Below are 6,000 nucleotides of genomic sequence, written 5' to 3'. Positions count from 1 at the left end.
CGCCGCGCCGTCCAGTAGGGAGACAACACCCCGCCACATGATGCTAGAAATCACCCAATTGTCGCCGACAAGGCGGAACCTTAAGCCGTCAATCACCGCCCTCGGAGCCAGTTACCGGCGAATGACAGCACTCCATTCAACTCCGCCCTCTGACTTGCAGCGTTAATGAACTGCACAGGTGGAGCTGCACTTGACAACACTATTCAATGACCTTAACAATACCCCCCCGCCCCGCACCCCATCTCTGCACGCGCAGTGTTCAGTAACCGTTGGCGGTTTCAACTCAAAATACAATCTAGGAAAACCACGTCGGGGATTTGTTTTGCATTTTCGGAAGTTAATCTTACCTAACAACTAGAACTAGTAAGCGTGGGTGAAAAAGGCAATACTTTCCCAAACTGCACATTTTCTAATATATATTACTGTGAACATTACATGCTTATACTCAAAATAAATTTACCTGTAAAACAGAACGGCAGTAACAAAGTGACTGGTTGACCACTTTTAATTTACAAAATCAGCGACAAATCCACTAAATTTGCTCGTGATGTGATTTTCACAACTTAAAACGTACTGTGATACTAAACGGAACAATCCCTTAATTCCAATTGTAAAGTGTTACATTTCAGAAAGTAATACGACGTACATAGAGAATATATAGTTTTATTACGAGAGAAAAACAAATTCTGTATACTTACAGTGAAAAAGTTCAGATGAACATTTCATTTTTAAAAGGTTTCAGGACATCTCTATCTCACCGTCTCTGTGTGGAAATGCCTCACTCTCACTCAAGATACATAGTAAAGGACGGAGTTTGGGCAAAGTTCAATTTGCTTTCACACTGATGGAAGCCACAAAAAAAATTCGATATTTTTTTCTTATCAGAAGCAATATGAAGTTCAGATAAAGTCGCCGAGACAGAAAAATGACGAATTTATTTTAACTTATTGTCAAAATTCGGGTCTTCTTACAAGCAAAACATGTTGAAAATATTAGAGGTCACCAGAAATAAGAATCGGAAAAAGTTGAGTTTGACTTTATCTTCTTGGCTGTAGAAATTGCGCTCAGTTGATCCCCAACGGATTTCGATGAATTCCGTTAAAGAGCAGAACATAGCACCTAATGGATCTTTAAAATCCGTTCAAATCTTTCGTTCCATCTTCTGGTTCCTAACACCCGATCAATATAATCGTATCAAAAGCCATGGAAATTTTTCCACCATGGAAACAAAGGACTCTCTCTCTCTCTATTCCCAGGATCTCGTCGGCGACTCATTGACTACAACGATTTTATTTTCTCTGAAATATCGATGGGAGCGTTCTAATCTGCAGATCTATCTGACGCACGCGGGCGACCTATGGAGCAGTACAGAGAAGTCTGACGATTTAATCTTCCATTTAGTAGGAGAACCGGAAGATAGGATGCTGGATACATGAAGATCTTGGTGCCCTTGACGGAAACAGCTCCATAAAATCCTGATTAGATTTTTTGTGTGCCGTTCTGGTAGCCTCATTAGAGGCATATAGGAAGGATGTGAAAGCTTTAAGAGAAGGTGCAGATATTTACCAGGATGCTGTCTGGATTAGAGAGCACGTCTTATGAATATAGATTGTGCAAGCCAGGGCTTTTCTCTTCAGAGTGAAGGAGGATGAGAGGTGATTTGATACAGGTGCATAAGGTAATAAGAGGCAATAGATAGAGTCGACAGCTAGAGCCTTTTTCCCCAGAGTGGAAATGGCTAATATGTACAAGGGGAGGGGGGACAATTTTAAGGTGATTGGTGGAAAGTATAGGAGGGAGGGATGCCAAAGGTAAATTATTTAAACAGAGAATGATGGGTGCAAGGAATGCCCTGCCAGGGTTGGTGGTTTAGGCAAATCCACCAGGGGTATTTAAGAAACTCTTAGAAGGGCACATGGATGATAGAGAAATGGAGGGCTATGTGGGAGGAAACACATGGTTGTTCTTGGAGTAAGTTAAAAAGTCGGCACAGCTCTGTGGGCTGAAGGGCCTGTACTATACTGTAACGTTCATGTTTTAGCAAGTGACGAGGAAGGCCTACTACAGCTTGGGTAAAAAAAGGTGGCACTGTACAATGTTTGGTGAGAACACCCACAGTATTGGTTTATTTAAGGAAGTACAGGCTTACATTGGAGGCAGTGCAGAGAAGGCGCACTAGGTGCATTCCTGGGATTAAAGGCTGGTCTTCATAAGAAAGGTTCTGCCTGTACTTTTTGGAGTTCAGAAGAACAGAAGCTCAAGAAAACAGGGGCAAGGCTAAGCGATCCAGTCCTTCAGGCATACCAACAATTTAATTTGATCATGGCTGACCTATGCTGATATCAACTCTACCTCTCCACACCTCTATTCCTCCATCCAATATTTATCCACATTCAATGTAACTATTTTAATCATCCAGCTTCCACCCCCTAATAGGACAGGGAATTCCAGAGATTCAGCACCCTCCACGAGAAGAAATTTCTGTGTCCCACAGTGTTAAATGATTGGCCCCTTATCTTGTATGCGTGTCCCTTTGTTCAACCCAGCCACCAGTGAAAACATCCAAATGCTACCTCGTGAAGCTTGCTCACAATCTTATATCTTTGGATAAGGTCACCCAACATTTTTCTAAAATCCAAGTTCCACTGTCGGGAGAGCTCACCAATACCAACACTTTCTGAGAATGCTGAAGAGAGCTGGACTATGGACATCTATAGTCATGTCATTCAGCAGATGTGCAGTAAAGAACATTCTAACAAGCTGCATCACATTATAGTATGGAAACTGCACTGCTGCAGACAGGAAGGCTCTACAATGAGTAGTCAAAACCCCACATCGCATCACCAGCACCAGCCTACCTGCTATTAGGGACATACATACATACAGAAAGAAAAGGGCCAGTAATATCATGAAGGATCTCACCCACCCTGCTCATGAATTGTTTGGCCTGCTCCCATTGGGGAGGAAGCTATGTAGCATCCACATCAAGACCACCAGACTCAAAAACAGCTACTTTTCCCAAGCAGCAAGGCTGATAAACACCTCCACCCACTAACCCACCCCTCCATGCTTCCAACCACTACTTTATCATAGCCTTATGTACAAACACTCCTGTGCCTAGCGTCACTTTATAGACATACAATCAATGTATATAAGCTATCACATGTATTTATATTTAATATTTCAATTAGTATTTTTTGTGTTCTTTCGTTGTGTTTTTATTTGTGCTGCATCGGATCCAGAGTAATAATTATTTCGTTCTCTTTTACATTTATGTTCAGGAAATGACATTAAACAATCTTGAATGCAGGTTCAAACTACTGTCTGTTGGTACCATCCCAGGGCTCTCCCTTATACTGCTCCAATGTTACTAACTTTTTAGGTAATGGGATCAAAATTGTTCACTATAATCTAGGTGAGCCCTCACCAACACTGTTCACAACAGCAACAAAACCTCCCTATTTTAATCCAACCCTTTTGCAACATAGGCCAAAATGTCATCTGTAGTCTTAATTGCTGGATCCGCCTGCCAGAATTTTGTGATTCCTGCATTAGAACACCTAAATTCACTTATCTGCAATTACCTTCCAGTTGGATAATCACCTGTGTGACCTTACCCTCCCACATTATGCTCCATTTGCCCACTCATTCACTCAATTTATCTCCTGTTGCAGAATCATAATACCCATATTACAACGTGCTTTTCCCTATCACTGACCAATATGGAAACTTCTCAGATGGTTCCTTCCTCTGGTTCATTAATGTAAACTAAGAACTAATCTCTATGGTACTCCACTAGCTACCTAATTCCAGTCTGAAAAGGACCTATTTGTTCCAATTCTGTTTTATATAAGACAGACAGTTTTTAAACTATTCTAACACGTGTCTCCAAGACTATGGACTTATAATTTATGCACCTATTTCTTAACTGGCGTCTTATCAAATAATTTTTGAAAATCTAGATATGCTGCAAGTTCATTTGTTTGAATATCTACTGACCCTTAGCATCAGAAGGACATGGGTGAAGTGCAGGCAAACGAGACTAGCTCAGGAAGGCACTTTGGTGAGTATGGATGAATTGGGCTAAAGGGCTTGTTACCTTGCCGTATGAATCCACTTTAGAAGTCCTCTCTCATACCATTCCCTTTTCTCTCTTCTGTCTTCTGGAAGAAGATGCAGGAACTTGAGAACTCGAACTTCCCCACTGCCATCAAACTTCCAAAAGAATATCCTTTTCATATTGCTTCCTGGTGGTGTTACAACATCCTTGTACCCTTAATCCTACCTCTCCTGTATGTTTAGCATTTTTTGGATTACCCCATATTGTACTACAATTTAAAAACCATTCTACTGTTTGTAGTTCAAAGTTCAATGTAAATTTACTATCAAAGTACATATCCTGAGGAAGCTAAGGAATTTTGGCCTGTCCCCTAAAACCCTCACTAATTTTTATAGATGCACCGTAGAAAGCATTCTTCTGGGGTGCATCACAACCTGGTATGGAAGTTGTCGTGTCCAAGACCGGAAGAAGCTGCAGAAGATCGTGAACACGGCGAAGCACATCACGCAAACCAATCTTCCATCCTTGGACTCACTTTACACTGCACGCTGTCAGAGCAGTGCCGCCAGGATAATCAAGGATACAGCCCACCCAGCCAACGCACTCTTCGTCCCTCTTCCCTCCGGGAGAAGACTCAGGAGCTTGAAGACTCGTACGGCCAAATTTGGGAACAGCTTCTTTCCAACTGCAATAAGACTGCTGAACGGATCCTGACCCGGATCTGGGCCGAACCCTCCAAATATCCGGACCTGCCTCTCGGTTTTTTTGCACTACCTTACTTTCCCTTTTCTATTTTCTAATTATGATTTATAATTTAAAATTTTAATATTTACTACCGATTTGTACTCCAGGGAGCACGAAGAGCAGAATCAAATATCGCTGTGATGATTGTACGCTCTAGTATCAATTGTTTGGCGACAATAAAGTCTAAAGTATCTGTCACCATATACCAAGATTCATTTTCTGTACTTAGAACTTTACTTTGAACTTTGAAGAGTCAAGAGTTCTGGGTTGAGACAAAGATCAGACTTGCCCTGATCCTACTGAATAGTAGACAGACTTGAGAGACCACATGACTGACTCCTTCTATTTATCATGTAAGGCAATGCCAGTGCCACACTGCCTGGCTGTTGCACAAGAGAAAAAGAACTATGTGGAAACCGTGGAATGAAATAGGATCATTAAACTTGATGTATTAGATAAACAATTCATCGCTGAAATGACTTAAGTAATTCAGCTCAGCTATCAATTGTTGGCCAAGTCATCCCTTCAGGACAGGTGTTCCTGTTACTGAAAACAGCAGCAATAATATATTTTGCAGTAAGTGCAAGGAGACAGAGTAACTCGATCAACACAGGAGGTGCAGGGAAAACTCAGGTCAGGCAACTCCTAGGGAGGGAAATGGACAGTAAACATTTTGGTCGAGACCCTTCAACTGGATTGCATTTTACTCATATTCAGTAATCCAGATGAAGGGTATCAAGCTTTAATAGTGACTGGCTACTTCCTCCATAAGATGCTGCATTATCTGCTGGGTTCCTCCAGTGCTTTGTGCGTCATTCCAGATTCCAGCACCTGCAGTCTCTTGTGCCTCCTTGTAAATAGACACTCTCTTACAACAAAGGCCCATTAGTCAAGTAGAATTTCTGAGAACTAAGCCTTTACTATGCAGTCCGTTTCAGGCCGTAATAAAGATCTTTTTAGGCAAGAAATAGAATAAGTCATTTTACATTCTTCTGTGTGTTCAGCCTTTACCAATTTGAACATTTTTTTTCATTAAATTATTTGGGAGGTTCATGGTCATTTACTCTCTTGCCCCATGGTAGAAATGTCCAATACTACTGTAGAAGGCACTGCTTTGAAGTGAGAGGGGGGCAAGTTTAAAGGAGAAGTGTGGGACAAGCTTTGCTTTATGCAGAGTGCTGGTGGAGACAGATATG

Source organism: Mobula birostris, chromosome 6 (assembly GCF_030028105.1).
Source record: "Mobula birostris isolate sMobBir1 chromosome 6, sMobBir1.hap1, whole genome shotgun sequence".
Classification (NCBI taxonomy): Eukaryota; Metazoa; Chordata; class Chondrichthyes; order Myliobatiformes; family Myliobatidae; genus Mobula; species Mobula birostris.
This window is presented reverse-complemented; position numbering follows the sequence as displayed.